This window comes from Dendropsophus ebraccatus, chromosome 14 (genome assembly GCF_027789765.1).
Source record: "Dendropsophus ebraccatus isolate aDenEbr1 chromosome 14, aDenEbr1.pat, whole genome shotgun sequence".
NCBI classification, from domain to species: Eukaryota; Metazoa; Chordata; class Amphibia; order Anura; family Hylidae; genus Dendropsophus; species Dendropsophus ebraccatus.
In genome coordinates this window covers 29,911,649-29,930,566 of record NC_091467.1, presented here as the reverse complement: position 1 = coordinate 29,930,566, position 18,918 = coordinate 29,911,649, and positions in this window count along the sequence as shown.

The following is an 18,918-nucleotide window of genomic DNA, read 5'->3' as shown; positions in this document are numbered from 1 at the left end:
GCACCCCCCCAGCCTCTCCCTCTGCACCCCCAGTCTCTCCCCCAGCACTCCCCCAGTCTCTCCTCCTACACCCCCCAGCCTCTCCTCCTGCACCCTCAGCACCCCCCAGCGTCTCCCCTAGCAACCCCCAGCACCCCCACAGCCTCTCCCCCAGCACCCCCCCGCCCTTCCTCCAGCACCCCCCAGCCTGTCCTTCTGCACCCCCTAGCTTCTCCTCCTGCACCCCCCAGCCTCTCCCTCTGCACCCCCATCTGCTCTCCCTGCCCCCTCAGCTTCTCCCCCTGCCCCCATCTGCTCCTCCGCCTGTTCCACTGCTGCTCCCCCTGCTACCCCAGCTTCTCCCTTGCCCCCCAGCTGCTCTCCCTTCCCCCCAGCTTCTTGCCCTGCCTATCACCCCATCTTCTCCTGCCCCCTTCTCCTCCGCCTGTCCCCACTTCTGCTCCCCCTGCCACCCCAGCTACTCCCCCTGCCCCCCATCTTCTCCCCCTGCCACCCCAGCTGCCCCATCTTCTCCCAGCCACCCTAGCTTCTCCCTCTGCCTCCCTAGACTCTCCCCCTGCCACCCCTAGCTGCTCCCCCTCACCGTCACCCCAGCTGCCCGCCTGCAGACGAGTTTTGGTCGGAGAAGTCTTCATGATGCTGCGCCAGATGGAGAAGAAAGCAAAAAAGTGAGCGACGCCAATCGGAGAAGACGTCACCTGTGACTCATTAGTAACTGCACTGTAATCACTTCTATCGTGTGCAGAGCCTGTGTACCATTGGGTCAGTGTATTGTTTGCGGTAGTGTACTGACACAGCCCTGCAGTCACTACAGTACACTAGCGCAAACTTTTAAGCTAGGACCCAACTACAACAGCTGCAGGCACTACAACTCCCAGCATATGCTGAGGGCTGCAGACTGTCAGTACATGCTGGGAGTTGTAGTGCCTGCAGCTGTTGTAGTTGGATCCTAGGTGAATTATACACTGGATGCTTTGTGGGAGATCAGAATACATAGATCTGTGGGGGCTCAGTGCAGGGAAGTGACCCCAGAACATCACTAATAGGGGATAGAACAAAAAGTGATGTTCTGGGGTCACTTCCCTGCACTGAGCCCCCACAGATCTATGTATTCTGATCTCCCACAAAGCATCCAGTGTATAGGACCCAACTACAACTGCTGCAGACACTACAACTCCCAGCATGTACTGACAGTCTGCAGCCCTCAGGATATGCTGGGAGTTGTAGTACAGTGTAGACAGATGTATTGCTGGACCTTCAGGGCTGATGGTTGTCACCCACAGATTGCAGCCACCAGGAGACCCTGCACACAGTGATTTATTACAGGGTTGTCTTCTCAGAGACTAAAACTCCCAGCATACCCTGAGAGCTGTATAAATAGAGGGGGTTCTGAGAGTTTTAGTTCGACTGAAAAAGGGATATGTCACAGATACAGATGAATCCAGGAAAGGACGGGGTTAGCGTGTCGTGTCTCACTGGTTCTATATTGATGGGCCCCAAGGATTATTTCCTCTGGTGGGCCCCAGGTACCCACCAGCCTCTCCCTCTGCACCCCCAGCCTCTCCTCTAGCACCCCCCCAGCCTGCCTCTCCCTCTGCACCCCCCAGCCTCTCCACCAGCACCCCCCCCAGCCTGCCTCTCCCTCTGCACCCCCAGACTCTCCACCAGCACCCCCCAGCCTCTCACTAGCACCCCCAGGTACCCAACAGAAGCGGTCCACAAACTAAGACGTCCCCAGCCTCCTTCCTTCCTCCATCACGTCTGTTTGATGAGAATAGCGGGCATCAAGCAGAGCGGCAAAGGGTATATATCATGCATGTAACCAGCCAGTGCCGGGGGGGGGGGGGGGGGGGGGGGGCGCCTCGGCGTGCAAAGTGCCTAGGGCAGCATGAACTCTAAATACAGGCCTGATTGTATCCTGTGTTTAATAGGGAGCCAGTGTAGTGACTGGCACAGGGGGGAGGCATCGGTATAGCGGCTGGACAGGGAGATGAGCCTGGTCACTGTATTGAGAATGGACTGGAGAGAGGAGAGTTTAGAGGAAGGAAGGCCGATTAGTAGGGAATTGCAGTAGTAAAGACGGGAATGAATCAAAGCGACTATGAGAGTTTTAGCGGAGTCGACAGTAAGGAAGGGACGGATTTTAGAGATGTTTTTTAGATGCAGATTACAGGAACGTGAAAGAGATTTTATATGAGGAGTAAAGGACAGATTCGAGTCAAACATAACCCCAAGGCAGCGGGCTTGTTGTGTAGGGGTTATGGTTGCACCACAGACAGAGATGGAGATGTCAGGTGGAGGGCGGTTAGCAGAGGGAGGGAATACAAGAAGGAGGGAGGGAATACAAGAAGCTCAGTCTTAGCAAGGTTTAGTTTTAGCAATAGGGAGGACATAGCGTTGGAGACAGCAGACAGACAGTTACTGGTATTCTGTAGAAGAGCGGGGGTGATATCATGGGAGGAAGTATACAGCTGGGTATCATCAGCATAGAGATGGTACTGAAAACCAAACTTGCTGATGATTTGTCCGATGGGTAAAGTGTAAAGTGAGAAAAGGAGAGGGCCGAGGACTGATCCCTGAGGAACCCCGACTGTAAGGGGGAGAGAAGATGAGGTGGAGCCAGACAGTGATACGCTAAAGGAACGGTCAGAGAGATAGGAGGAAAACCAGAAAAGAGCAGAGTCCTTGAGGCCGACAGAGCGGAGCGTGGAGAAGAGGAGCTGGTGGTCTACAGTGTCAAAAGCTGCAGATAGATCCAGGAGAATGAGCAGAGAATGGTTACCTTTAGATTTAAGAAGAGAGAGGAGATCATTAGAGACTTTAGTAAGGGCAGTTTCTGTAGAATGGTGAGGACGGAAACCGGACTGAAGGGTGTCAAGAAGAGAGTTGTCAGAGAGGTAGCGGGCAGTGGCGTAGCTACCGCGGTCGCGGCGGTCGCCGCCGCGACCGAGCCCGCCACAAGGGGGGCCCACAGGCCCCCCCCAGATCAATCAGTCTTGTGACAGCAAGCATTGTTTTGCTTACGGTCACAAGAGTCCGGCTCCGTCTTCCCCCGGCTGCTGCGAGGCTGCGGGGGGTGTCACGTCTTATCCCTGGCAGCGCGCGCATCCCAGAGCTCCCTGTGCGCCTTGGGCCCTGACTTCCGGCGCGCAGGGAGCTCTGGGATGCGCGCGCTGCCGGGGATAAGACGCGACACCCCCGGCAGCCGTGCAGCAGCCGGGGACAGACCACGAGGAGTGAGGATCAACGTGGGAGCGCGATGTCAGGTGAGTTAAGTTTTGTTTTTTTTTATCAGCCTGCACGGGGGTGGGGGGAAAGAGGGGGGGATCTATGAGGGTGGGGGGAAGGAGTGGGGCATCTATGAGGGTGGGGGGAAGGAGGGGGGCATCTATGAGGGTGGGGGGAAAAAGGGGGACATCTATGAGAGAGGGGGGCATCTATGAGGGTGGGGGGAAAGAGGGGGGCATCTATGAGGGTGGGGTAAAGAGGGGGGGCATCTATGAGGGTGGGGGGAAAGAGGGCCATCTATGAGGGTGGGTGGGGGGAAGAGGGGGGCATCTATGAGGGTGGGGGAAGGAGGGGGGGCATCTATGAGGGTGGGGGAAAAAAGGAACCATCTATGAGGGTGGGGGAGAAAGAGGGGCCATCTATGAGGGTGGGGGAGAAAGAGGGGCCATCTATGAGGGTGGGGGGAAAGATGGGGCCATCTATGAGGGTGGGGAGAAAGAGGGGGCCATCTATGAGGGTGGGGGGGGGGAAAGAGGGACCATCTATAAAGGGGGGGAAAGGGGACCATCTATAAGGGAGGGGGGGAAAGGGGACCATCTATATGGGGGGGGGGGAGGGGACCATCTATATGGGAGGGGGGGAGGGGACCATCTATATGGGAGGGGGGGGAGGGGACCATCTATAAGGGAGGGTGGGGGGAGAGGGGGCCATCTATAAGGGAGGGTGGGGGGAGAGGGAGCCATCTATAAGGGAGGTTGGGGGGAGAGGGGACCATCTATAAGGGAGGGTGGGGGGAGAGGGGACCATCCATAAGGGAGGGTGAGCAGGGCCGTCTTACCCATTGGGCATGGTAGGCGGCTGCCCGGGGGGATACAGGGGGAGCCATCTATAAGGGGGGATACAGGGGGGAGCCATCTATAGGGGGGATACAGGGGGGAGCCATCTATAGGAGGGGATACAGGGGGGAACCATCTATAGGGGGGGATACAGGGGGAGCCATCTATAGGGGGGGATACAGGGGGGAGCCATCTATAGGGGGGATACAGGGGGGAGCCATCTATAGGGGGGATACAGGGGGGAGCCATCTATAGGGAGGGATACAGGGGGGAGCCATCTATAGGGGGGATACAGGGGGAGCCATCTATAGGGAGGGATACAGGGGGGAGCTATCTATAGGGGGGATACAGGGGGAGCCATCTATAGGGGGGGATACAGGGGGAGCCATCTATAGGGGGGGATACAGGGGGGAGCCATCTATAGGGGGGATACAGGGGGAGCCATCTATACGAGGGGGGGGATACAGGGGGAGCCATCTATAGGGGGGGGGATACAGGGGGGAGCCATCTATAGGGGGGATATAGGGGGAGCCATCTATAGGGGGGGATACAGGGGGGAGCCATCTATACGAGAGGGGGGGGATACAGGGGGGAGCCATCTATAGGAGGGGATACAGGGGGAGCCATCTATACGAGAGGGGGGGATACAGGGGGGAGCAATCTATAAGGGGGATACAGGGGGGAGCCATCTATACGAGGGGGGGATACAGGGGGGAGCCATCTATAGGGGGGGGATACAGGTGGGAGCCATCTATATGAGGGGGGGGGATACAGGGGGGAGCCATCTATAGGGGGGGATACAGGGGGGAGCCATCTATACGAGGGGGGGGATACAGGGGGGAGCCATCTATACGAGGGGGGGATACAGGGGGGAGCCATCTATAAGGGGGGAATACGGGGGAGCCATCTATAGGGGGGATACAGGGGGGAGCCATCTATAAGGGGGGAATACGGGGGAGCCATCTATACGGGGGGATACAGGGGGGAGCCATCTATATGGGGGGGTAATACAGGGGGGAGCCATCTATAAGGGGGTAATACAGGGGGGAGCCATCTATAAGGGGGTAATACAGGGGGAGCCATCTATACGGGGGGGATACAGGGGGAGCCACCTATAAGGGGGGGATACAGGGGGGAGCCATCTATAAGGGGGGGATACAGGGGGGAGCCATCTATAAGGGGGTAATACAGGGGGAGCTATCTATAAGGGGCCAATACAGATGTGCAGTGTGTAGAGAGATGAGGATGGTGCCAGTGTGAGGAGCCTAATATGTCTGTCTGGCAGATTCTGGGGATTCGTGGCTCGGAGAAGTTCTCATAATGGCCCAGGACGGATGGAGAAGATGAAAAGGAAAGAACTCCGATCAGAGAAGACGTCTCCTGTGAGTCACCTGATATAACTGCACTGTAATGTATATGGTGTATAGAGCCTGTGTAGAGCTGGGGCCACTTCTATATGACTGGATGAGGTGATTTAGTGTACTGGATTTGGTCAGTAACAATATGGTGGTGATGGTAGTGGTTGTGGTGTGGCGGTAATGTTTCCTTACTATATACTTGTATTACTGGTAATATTGGTCTCAGTATACAGGATTTGGTCGGTAACAGTATGGCGGTAATAGGTAATATCTGTCTTGGTGTGTGTGTGTGTGTATATATATATATATATATATATATATATATATATATATATATATATATATATACACCAATAGCATCACTTGGTCATGAAAGGAGGGGGAGGACCCAGGAGACATTAGCTACGCCCCTGGTAGCGGGTTAGGCGGGAATAGACCAGACGTTCCAAGAGTTTAGAGATAAAAGGAAGATTAGAGACAGGTCGATAATGGCTGTACAGGATGGGTCTAGGGAGGGTTTTTTCAGTAACGGAGTGATGATGGAGTGTTTGAAAGTCGATGGGAAGATGCCAGAGGAGAGGGAGAGGTTGAAGATTTTAGTAAGGTAAGTAGTGACAACAGGAGAGAGACTGGACAAGGTGTGAGGGAATAGGGTCACTAGGGCAGGTGGTGGGGCGAGAGGAGAAGAGGAGTCTGGAAACCTCCTCCTCTGTCACTGGCTCAAACGCTGAGAGGGATGAGGAGGAACAGTAAGAGGGAATAGGATTAATATTTCCTGGGGACTGGGAGATGATCTCCTGACGGATGGTATCTATTTTGTCCTTGAAGTAGTTGGCTAGGTCTTCAGCGCAGAGGTTAGTTATGGGTGGCTGAAGTTTGGGTTTAAGGAGAGAGTTGAGGGTATCAAAGAGGCGTTTTGGGTTATGGGAAAGAGAAGAGATCAGAGTGGTTAAGTAGGATTGCTTAGCAGAGTGAAGAGCAGAGTAGTAGCTTCTAAGCACAAACTTATAATGTAGAAGGTTGGCTGTTGTCTTGGATCGCCTCCACAGACGTTCAGCACACCTAGAACACCATCTAAGAAAACGAGTTCTGGATGTGTGGCAGGTCTGTGTCTGGCTGTTTGCGGTATAGAGGGTGCAAGTTTGTCCAGGGTGGTTCTGAGGGTGTTGTGGTATTGTTTGGCAGCCAAATTAGGACAGGAGAGGGAAGAGGTGGGGGGGGGGGGGGCAATGATGACTGTACAGTATCTAGCAATTGTTGGGTGTCTATAGCACGTAAGTTCCTATATGTGAGCGAGGTCGGGGTGTCAAGAGGAGGATGAAGAAGAAGAGCAAGATTCCTTGCTCCTTGATGAACACAATGAGGGATGCCGGAAATCAGTGCCATGGGATCTTGACAGATAGGCCTCATACATGAATGTGAACAACCATTGTTTTTAGTGCCCTTAGGCTGCATTCACATGATCCGTGCCACGATTTGGAGGAGGATCGCGTCACGGATCCCCTAGCTGGAGCCCCCCGTCGCCCGACACGGATCACCCACCACCACTGGCAGCAGAGATAACAGTAGAGCATGATGTGCGCTCCTGTCATCGCATCTACTACTCACCTACTCTCCTTGCAGGCCGGCTACACATGCTCACCAGAAGTGGCCTGGACTACACTGCCGTGAGAAGAAAGCAGTGTAGTCCGGGCCAGTAGGTGAGTAGATGCGACACATCATGCGCTCCTGTCAACTCTGCTGCTGGAAGGCGGGGGTGATCTGACCCGCGATCTGCACTAGGACATGTCCTATCTTTTCGCAGTTGGGGTCGCGGCACAGATCATGTGAATGGCTGAATTCACTTTAATAGTACCTAAAATTGTCCGTGGTCGAGGATCCGCGACCACAGACAATTTTACGGGACATGTGAATGCAGCCTTAGTCCTACAAATATGATCTAGGATTTAATGAAACATGGGATATTAAAACTTCTCCATTTTTATTAAAAAGTAATTAAAAGCACAAGCATGAATCATGTAATTATAATACGAACTGGAGAGAGTGGAACGGCTGCACATCCCATCTATGGCTGATACTAATGCCGCTAGGCCTATATTAAAAATCAACACCAGAGTGTCTGTATATGAATTGATCAAGCCATATTGCCCAGTGTACCACCGCGCAGGTCCTCTGGTCCACACGGGTCCCTACGCTAACTCCACACCGTGTCGGTCAGCGACCGCCAACCCCGCAAAGCGTGCACATGCAGGGAAGGGAGGCCATGGAACGGCCCTGCAACCCCAATGTCACAGGACCAGACCCAAAAAGCCCCACCAGAACCCAGCCAGCACCACCGGCGGGGAAGGCTGCCCCCAAACGACACAAGTATGGATATGGTATTACACTTACCATTACTGCTCTCACAGAATGGGAAGACATAAGGTCCAGACATGTGAGCACAGGCATATCCTGCCAATTTTGGTCACGTGAAATGTAATTATAATAATAATAATATTTATTTGTATAGCGCCAACAGATTCCGTGGTGCTTTTTTTTCAACATACAGTACAGGGGTTACATAATACACAATTAAATAATTAGAATAAATAAAAATACAAAGTGTATACAAGAACTGCTAAACACCAGGTCCATGGTCCAGCCATCGTACAGTCGGAAAGAAAAGGATGAGCCAGTCACACACCAATGTCTATTTGCAGGTAAAATGTATAAAGTGCATGGAACCGTCCTGTCTTCTCCACACACCCCGCAGCTGCTGGTGCAACTTCAGAGCAGTCTCTGAAGGGACAGGCTGCTTAGCCAATCACTGGCCAGGATGGGGCCGCTGCAGCCAGTCATTGGCTGAGCGGCCTGTCACTTCAAAGACTAGTTCTGAAGTCCCAGACAGGAAGACGTGGAGACTGGGAGCGTGGAGAGGTAACGTATTTACTTTGTTACACTTTCAAAGCAAGGGCTGCACTGACATCACTGATGACCGCGCAGATCGGCACTCGTTTACTATATTGATCTGGCCGTCTTTTATGGCCTGAACACCTAGCACCTCTGGGTCACCACAGCTGAAAATTATAATGGGGGGGACTACATTTTTTTTTACCAGTACTACGGTCAATCCAGTTATCATCCTACTAGAGTACATCTATGTGCCTCCTCTGCCTCTCATATCCGACAATAACCTATCCCCTTTAGGACACAATCATCCTATTCTTTCCTCCCTAGAATATTCCGATCAGCTAAACAATTTCTTTAAGCACAGCTGCATCATGCAAAGCGAGCTGGTCACGTGGCCGCATTGTGCAGCAAATGATGTTCTTGGCTTGTGCTCAACATCCGTTTTGAGTTAGCAGATTGGCAATCCATCCCTTATGGGTTAATAACGCACTCCTGCATTTCTTTTGTTCACACGTCTGCAGTTATAAAACCATATAATAAAAAATTCAGGAGCACGGGCCGCTGTGCGCACAGCGTTGTCAATAAAACCTGCAGAATCCTGTCTCTAATGTACATTAAGAGAGAATTATACTATAGTTTCAACTTGTCCGATGCGAAAGTTACATTACTTTACATTGAAGATGGAGGCTGCTCCATTTGGCACGAGTGCTGGTTATAATAGTATATTATTAATGCTGCTGCAGTGTTAAATCTCTGCTGAGGTTGCAGCCTTATCTACAGGCTACATATTGCCCAATGCAACCGAAAGGGACATCAATGCCGCCGTACGGTCACAGGATGAGGGGAATGTTGACTAGACAGATTTCTGTTATGTTCTATAAAGCCAGTGCTCCTTATGATCTGTATATCCCTTCCAATATAGGATTGACTATGCTTAATGCTTAGACAGGAGCTGTATGTGGAAGCCAACAGTTCACTTTAATACATCTAAATCACCTCGTAAGCTATGCTTTCCATGTAAGCCAACTTGGCTCATGTCTAAGGGCTGTAATAGAAGGAGGAATATTACATTTGTTAACATGGTTGTTTTATGTCTGTGAAGGCAAGGGTGGTCCGATCATTCATTTAAGAAGGGGATCAACTTGTTTATTTATTTGTCTGAAAAGTTTTTTCTGGATCACTAGTTTATCTAATCACTAGGTGTCCTTCTCCAGCAAGCATGGAGTTCTCTTTATTATTAACCAGGAACAGCACCACACATCAGGCAGTGGCTGTGCCTGGTACTGCAGCTGAGTTCTGGTCATGTGACTAGGACTGGTCTGCTGAGAGCTGCTGTGTAAAGCACATATACTACAGAATATTAGCACTGGGGCATGTAAACAATTAGGGAGGGGGGTACCAGGATCACTTAAAATAGAGTCCCTATCAATTGCAAATATTTTGACACATCATACAGACATGTCAAATGTTGTGAATAGTCGGGGTCAGGCTGCTGAGACCCATACAATTGTTAGATGAAGACAGGAGAATTGTTTATGGAGCCACAAGAGGTGGCTAATAACAGTGCTTGGCACTGAGACCCCCTGTGATCATACACCTCTGCATAGGGGATAGGCATTAGAAGATGGAATGCCCCTTTAGGCTTTGTTCACACAAAGTTTTCTCAGCTCTGTTTAAAATGACGTCCGTCATTTTGAGTCTAAAATACCGGACGTCATTTAACTGTCTAGTCTTCTCTTGCAATGACGGCTGTTGGTACATTATTCTAGTTTGGGGTTACTAATTGGCCTTTGTGTGTAGCTTGATTGAAAAGTCCATTGAATTTAATAAAAACGGAGAAAGAAAAACTGTGTGAACAACTTTTAAAAAATGTCCGCTGCTTGCAAAAAACGTCCGAAAATAATGATCATGTTCATTATTTTAACGTCCGCATGAAAAACGACTGTTATTTAATACATTGTGTGCATTGGACGTCCGTCTTTCAATTGACTTTAATACATTGCTGTAGCAGTCAGTTAAATCACGGCAATAATGGACATTATTTGAAATTTCAAAATTGGACGCCTTTTCTCTATTTTTGACTTTGTGTGAACATAGCCTTAACGTGAATCTGTCGGTTGTAATTTACGTTCCAAACCGCTTACTCTATTAGATAGTTAGGTCAAGGAGACACATAGTACTGTTCATATATTAATTTGTACGTCGAGAACGCATTTATTCTCCAATGTAAAGTCATAGTGGTGTTCCCAAGACAGGGCCGTTTTAATACATTGGTGGGCCCGGTGCACAGCCCTCAAGAGTGGGCCCCCCCTTCCCTTTCGGCACATTGTATAATGTACTGAATTTTCCCCCACACTGTATCAAGAGCCCCAATACATACAGTAGTTACCTTATAACACTATTTCCACCATACAGTGATTACATATTACATAAAAACTGCACTAAACAAAACAGAAAGATATCACCAATGATACCATTACATAATACCGCCACATCATGACCCCTAACACTACAACCCTATAACAGAGTGCAGTTACATCCAGTGACTCACCGGGGGCGTCTTCTCCGATCAGAGTCTGTCACCTTTTCTTTTTCTCTCCATCCAGCCTGGGCCACCTTGAAGTCTTCCCCTGGCTGTGAAGCTCTCTCCAGAATCTGCCAGACTAATATTTTAGGCTCCAACACATACAGTAGTTAGGTCCCTTGTACCCCTATACAGTAGTTACACCCCTCTGTACCCCTACATAGTTACACCCCTCTGTGCCTCCATAGTTTTAAGGTGTCCCTGTAGTATATAGACCCTCATGTGCTCCTCCAGTTATATACAGCCCTCCTGTGCGCTCCCCCATTAGTATATAGCCCCCCTGTGCACTCTCCGCAGTAGTATATAGCCCCCCTGTGCTCTCCCACAAAAGTATATAGCCCCCCTGTGCTCTCCAATAGTATATAGCTCCCCTATGCTCTCCCACAATAGTATATAGCCCCCCTGTGCTCTCCCACAATAGTTTATAGCCCCCCTGTGCTCTCCCCCCAATAGTATATAGCACCACTGTGCTCCCCAAATAGTATATAGCCCCCCTGTGCTCTCCCCAATAGTATATAGCCCCTGTGCTCTCCCCCATAGTATATAGACCCCTGTGCTCCCCAATAGTATATAGCCCCCTGTGTTTCCCAATAGTATATAGACCCCTGTGCTCCCCAATAGGAAATAGCTCCCCTGTGCTCCCCAATAGTATATAGACCCCTGTGCTCCCCAATAGTATATAGCTCCCCTGTGCTCCCCAATAGTATATAGCTCCCCTGTGCTCCCCAATAGTATATAGCTCCCCTGTGCTCCCCAATAGTATATAGCTCCACTGTGCTCCCCAATAGTATATAGCCCCCCTTTGCTCTCCCGCAATAGAATATAGCCCCCCTGTGCTCTCCCACAATAGTATATAGCCCCCCTGTGCTCTCCCCCAATAGTATATAGCCCCCCTGTGCTCTCCAATAGTAAATAGCCCCCCCTATGCTCTCCCACAATAGTATATAGCCCCCCTGTGCTCTCCCCCAGTAGTATATAGCCCCCCTGTTCTCTCCCCCATAGTATATAGATCCCTGTGCTCCCCAATAGTATATAGCCCCCTGTGCTCCCCAATAGTATATAGCCCCCTGTGCTCCCCCATAGTATATAGCCCCCTGTGCGCCCCCATAGTATATAGCCCCCTGTGCTCCCCAGTAGTATATAGCCCCCGTTCTTCCCAGTAGTATATAGCTCCCCTGTGCTCCCCCATAGTATATAGCCCCCTGTGCTCCCCAGTAGTATATAGCTCCCCTGTGCTCCCCCATAGTATATAGCCCCTTGTGCTCCCCCATAGTATATAGCCCCCTGTGCTCCCCAGTAGTATATAGCCCCCTGTGCTCCCCAGTAGTATATAGCTCCCCTGTGCTCCCCCATAGTATATAGCTCCCCTGTGCTCCCCCATAGTATATAGCCCCCTGTGCTCCCCCATAGTATATAGCTCCCCTGTGCTCCCCAGTAGTATATAGCTCCCCTGTGCTCCCCCATAGTGTATATAGCTCCCCTGTGCTCCCCCATAGTGTATATAGCTCCCCTGTGCTCCCCCATAGCATATAGCTCCCCTGTGCTCCCCCATAGTATATAGCCCCCTGTGCTCCCCCATAGTATATAGCTCCCCTGTGCTCCCCCATAGTATATAGCTCCCCTGTGCTCCCCCATAGTATATAGCCCCCTGTGCTCCCCCATAGTATATAGCTCCCCTGTGCTCCCCAGTAGTATATAGCTCCCCTGTGCTCCCCCATAGTGTATATAGCTCCCCTGTGCTCCCCCATAGTGTATATAGCTCCCCTGTGCTCCCCCATAGCATATAGCTCCCCTGTATTCCCCCATAGTATATAGCGCCCTGTGCTCCCCCATAGTATATAGCTCCCCTGTGCTCCCCCATAGTATATAGCTCCCCTGTGCTCCCCCATAGTATATAGCTCCCCTGTGCTCCCCCATAGTATATAGCCCCCTGTACTCCCCCATAGTATATAGCCTCCTGTGCTCTCCCCCATAGTATATAGCTCCCCTATAGTATATAGCCCCCTGTGCTCCCCCATAGTATATAACTCTCCTGTGCTCCCCCATAGTATATAGCCCCATGTTCTCCCCCATAGTATATAGCCCCCTGTGCTCCCCCATAGTATATAGCCCCCCTGTGCTCTCCCCCATAGTATATAGCTCCCCTATAGTATATAGCCCCCTGTGCTCCCCCATAGTATATAGCTCCCCTGTGCTCCCCCATAGTATATAGCTCCCCTGTGCTCCCCCATAGTATATAGCTCCCCTGTGCTCACCCATAGTATATAGCTCCCCTGTGCTCCCCCATAGTATATAGCCCCCTGTGCACCCCAGTAGTATATTGCTCCCCTGTGCTCCCCCATAGTATATAGCCCCCTGTACTCCCCCATAGTATATAGCCCCCTGTGCTCCCCCATAGTATATAGCTCCCCTGTGCACCCCCATAGTATATAGCTCCCCTGTGCTCCCCCATAGTATATAGCTCCCCTGTGCTCCCCCATAGTATATAGCCCCCTGTGCTCCCCCATAGTATATAGCCCCCTGTGCTCCCCCATAGTATATAGTTCCCCTGTGCACCAGCATAGTATATAGCCCCCTGTGCTCCCCCATAGTATATAGCTCCCCTGTGCTCCCCAGTAGTATATAGCTCCCCTGTGCTCCCCCATAGTGTATATAGCTCCCCTGTGCTCCCCCATAGTGTATATAGCTCCCCTGTGCTCCCCCATAGCATATAGCTCCCCTGTACTCCCCCATAGTATATAGCTCCCCTGTGCTCCCCAATAGTATATAGCTCCCCTGTGCTCCCCAATAGTATATAGCTCCACTGTGCTCCCCAATAGTATAAAGCCCCCCTTTGCTCTCCCGCAATAGAATATAGCCCCCCTGTGCTCTCCCACAATAGTATATAGCCCCCCTGTGCTCTCCCCCAATAGTATATAGCCCCCCTGTGCTCTCCAATAGTATATAGCCCCCCCTATGCTCTCCCACAATAGTATATAGCCCCCCTGTGCTCTCCCCCAGTAGTATATAGCCCCCCTGTGCTCTCCCCCATAGTATATAGATCCCTGTGCTCCCCAATAGTATATAGCCCCCTGTGCTCCCCAATAGTATATAGCCCCCTGTGCTCCCCCATAGTATATAGCCCCCTGTGCGCCCCCATAGTATATAGCCCCCTGTGCTCCCCAGTAGTATATAGCCCCCGTTCTCCCCAGTAGTATATAGCTCCCCTGTGCTCCCCCATAGTATATAGCCCCCTGTGCTCCCCAGTAGTATATAGCTCCCCTGTGTTCCCCCATAGTATATAGCCCCCTGTGATCCCCCAATAGTATATAGCCCCCTGTGCTCCCCAGTAGTATATAGCCCCCTGTGCTCCCCAGTAGTATATAGCTCCCCTGTGCTCCCCCATAGTATAAAGCTCCCCTGTGCTCCCCCATAGTATATAGCCCCCTGTGCTCCCCCATAGTATATAGCTCCCCTGTGCTCCCCAGTAGTATATAGCTCCCCTGTGCTCCCCCATAGTGTATATAGCTCCCCTGTGCTCCCCCATAGTGTATATAGCTCCCCTGTGCTCCCCCATAGCATATAGCTCCCCTGTGCTCCCCCATAGTATATAGCCCCCTGTGCTCCCCCATAGTATATAGCTCCCCTGTGCTCCCCAGTAGTATATAGCTCCCCTGTACTCCCCCATAGTATATAGCGCCCTGTGCTCCCCCATAGTATATAGCTCCCCTGTGCTCCCCCATAGTATATAGCTCCCCTGTGCTCCCCCATAGTATATAGCTCCCCTGTGCTCCCCCATAGTATATAGCCCCCTGTACTCCCCCATAGTATATAGCCCCCTGTGCTCTCCCCCATAGTATATAGCTCCCCTATAGTATATAGCCCCCTGTGCTCCCCCATAGTATATAACTCTCCTGTGCTCCCCCATAGTATATAGCCCCATGTTCTCCCCCATAGTATATAGCCCCCTGTGCTCCCCCATAGTATATAGCCCCCCTGTGCTCTCCCCCATAGTATATAGCTCCCCTATAGTATATAGCCCCCTGTGCTCCCCCATAGTATATAGCTCCCCTGTGCTCCCCCATAGTATATAGCTCCCCTGTGCTCCCCCATAGTATATAGCTCCCCTGTGCTCACCCATAGTATATAGCTCCCCTGTGCTCCCCCATAGTATATAGCCCCCTGTGCTCCCCCATAGTATATAGCTCCCCTGTGCACCCCCATAGTATATAGCCCCCTGTGCTCCCCCATAGTATATAGCTCCCCTGTGCTCCCCAGTAGTATATAGCTCCCCTGTGCTCCCCCATAGTGTATATAGCTCCCCTGTGCTCCCCCATAGTGTATATAGCTCCCCTGTGCTCCCCCATAGCATATAGCTCCCCTGTACTCCCCCATAGTATATAGCTCCCCTGTGCTCCCCAATAGTATATAGCTCCCCTGTGCTCCCCAATAGTATATAGCTCCACTGTGCTCCCCAATAGTATAAAGCCCCCCTTTGCTCTCCCGCAATAGAATATAGCCCCCCTGTGCTCTCCCACAATAGTATATAGCCCCCCTGTGCTCTCCCTTAATAGTATATAGCCCCCCTGTGCTCTCCAATAGTATATAGCCCCCCCTATGCTCTCCCACAATAGTATATAGCCCCCCTGTGCTCTCCCCCAGTAGTATATAGCCCCCCTGTGCTCTCCCCCATAGTATATAGATCCCTGTGCTCCCCAATAGTATATAGCCCCCTGTGCTCCCCAATAGTATATAGCCCCCTGTGCTCCCCCATAGTATATAGCCCCCTGTGCGCCCCCATAGTATATAGCCCCCTGTGCTCCCCAGTAGTATATAGCCCCCGTTCTCCCCAGTAGTATATAGCTCCCCTGTGCTCCCCCATAGTATATAGCCCCCTGTGCTCCCCAGTAGTATATAGCTCCCCTGTGTTCCCCCATAGTATATAGCCCCCTGTGATCCCCCAATAGTATATAGCCCCCTGTGCTCCCCAGTAGTATATAGCTCCCCTGTGCTCCCCCATAGTATAAAGCTCCCCTGTGCTCCCCCATAGTATATAGCCCCCTGTGCTCCCCCATAGTATATAGCTCCCCTGTGCTCCCCAGTAGTATATAGCTCCCCTGTGCTCCCCCATAGTGTATATAGCTCCCCTGTGCTCCCCCATAGTGTATATAGCTCCCCTGTGCTCCCCCATAGCATATAGCTCCCCTGTGCTCCCCCATAGTATATAGCCCCCTGTGCTCCCCCATAGTATATAGCTCCCCTGTGCTCCCCAGTAGTATATAGCTCCCCTGTACTCCCCCATAGTATATAGCGCCCTGTGCTCCCCCATAGTGTATAGCTCCCCTGTGCTCCCCCATAGTATATAGCTCCCCTGTGCTCCCCCATAGTATATAGCTCCCCTGTGCTCCCCCATAGTATATAGCCCCCTGTACTCCCCCATAGTATATAGCCCCCTGTGCTCTCCCCCATAGTATATAGCTCCCCTATAGTATATAGCCCCCTGTGCTCCCCCATAGTATATAACTCTCCTGTGCTCCCCCATAGTATATAGCCCCATGTTCTCCCCCATAGTATATAGCCCCCTGTGCTCCCCCATAGTATATAGCCCCCCTGTGCTCTCCCCCATAGTATATAGCTCCCCTATAGTATATAGCCCCCTGTGCTCCCCCATAGTATATTGCTCCCCTGTGCTCCCCCATAGTATATAGCCCCTTGTACTCCCCCATAGTATATAGCCCCCTGTGCTCCCCCATAGTATATAGCTCCCCTGTGCACCCCCATAGTATATAGCTCCCCTGTGCTCCCCCATAGTATATAGCTCCCCTGTGCACCCCCATAGTATATAGCCCCCTGTGCTCCCCCATAGTATATAGCTCCCTGTGCTCCCCCATAGTATATAGCTCCCTGTGCTCCCACATAGTATATAGCTCCCCTGTGCTCCCCCATAGTATATAGCCCCCTGTGCTCCCCCATAGTATATAGCTCCCCTGTGCACCCCCATAGTATATAGCTCCCCTGTGCTCCCCAGTAGTATATAGCTCCCCTGTGCTCCCCCATAGTGTATATAGCTCCCCTGTGCTCCCCCATAGCATATAGCTCCCCTGTGCTCCCCCATAGTATATAGCCCCCTGTGCTCCCCCATAGTATATAGCTCCCCTGTGCTCCCCAGTAGTATATAGCTCCCCTGTACTCCCCCATAGTATATAGCGCCCTGTGCTCCCCCATAGTATATAGCTCCCCTGTGCTCCCCCATAGTATATAGCTCCCCTGTGCTCCCCCATAGTATATAGCCCCCTGTACTCCCCCATAGTATATAGCCCCCTGTGCTCTCCCCCATAGTATATAGCTCCCCTATAGTATATAGCGCCCTGTGCTCCCCCATAGTATATAACTCTCCTTTGCTCCCCCATAGTATATAGCCCCATGTTCTCCCCCATAGTATATAGCCCCCTGTGCTCCCCCATAGTATATAGCCCCCCTGTGCTCTCCCCCATAGTATATAGCTCCCCTATAGTATATAGCCCCCTGTGCTCCCCCATAGTATATAGCTCCCCTGTGCTCCCCCATAGTATATAGCTCCCCTGTGCTCCCCCATAGTATATAGCTCCCCTGTGCTCACCCATAGTATATAGCTCCCCTGTGCTCCCCCATAGTATATAGCCCCCTGTGCACCCCAGTAGTATATTGCTCCCCTGTGCTCCCCCATAGTATATAGCCCCTTGTACTCCCCCATAGTATATAGCCCCCTGTGCTCCCCCATAGTATATAGCTCCCCTGTGCACCCCCATAGTATATAGCTCCCCTGTGCTCCCCCATAGTATATAGCTCCCCTGTGCTCCCACATAGTATATAGCTCCCCTGTGCTCCCCCATAGTATATAGCCCCCTGTGCTCCCCCATAGTATATAGCCCCCTGTGCTCCCCCATAGGATATAGCTCCCCTGTGCACCCCCATAGTATATAGCCCCCTGTGCTCCCCCATAGTATATAGCCCCCTGTGCTCCCCCATAGTATATAGCCCCCTGTGCTCCCCCATAGTATATAGCTCCCCTGTGCTCCCCCATAGTATATAGCCCCCTGTGCTCCCCCATAGTATATAGCCCCCCTGTGCCCCCCCCCATAGTATATATCCCCCTGTGCTCCCCAATAGTATATGCGCTCCCCCATATAACATTGAAAAAAACAAACACTTACTCACCTAGGTCCACGCGTTCCTCTTCTCTTCCCTCTTGAGGCCGCACTTCCTGCGGTCACAAGAGGCTGCACTCCCCTTACCCTCGCGCCGAAGCTCCAGTGACGTCGGGCGCTAGAGGGAGAGTGCGGCCTCTTGTGACCGCAGGAAGTGCGGCCACAAGAGTGACTGACAGGAAGGGAGCCAATGGCTCTCTCTCTGTCAGTATCGCTGCTGCTGAAGCGCCGCAGCAGCAGCGGGCGGGGGCAGCGGCGGACGATTGGGCCCTGCAGGGGGCGCCATGGAGGGGTAAGTAGATTACCCATCCATGGCGCTGCCCCCTGACAGGCAGGTGGCCAAAGCCCTGTGCGACCGCACTGGTCGCACATAGCAACGGCCGGCCTGCTCGGGGGGCCCCTTTAACCAGTGGGCCCGGTGCACGTGCACCATGTGCCCTCTGGTTAAAGCGGCCCTGTCCCAAGATCCAAGGGCCGTAACACCTCCACACTCCACCTCCTGTCCCTCACAGTCGTCTGCATGCTGAGTCCTGACCTTGAATAAAGAAATGGCAAGGCTGGGAGGAGGAGGAGGATGTGTTACGGCTCTTTAATGAGGGAACACCTCTTTGACTCTTTGTACAGAAGAATAAAAACATTTCTCTACACTACGGAAGTACAGATGTAGATATCAAAGGTACCATGTGCCTCCTTCACCTAAAAACAAAACCTTCTAATGTTATCATTCACAGCCTACTCATAGAGTCACCACTTCATTCCTTAAGAGCCTCATATTATGGTGAATTATACTTGAGGTAGATACTTTTTATTAAAAAAAAAACAAAAAAACACCACATTTCTTTGCGGACATCTGTTGA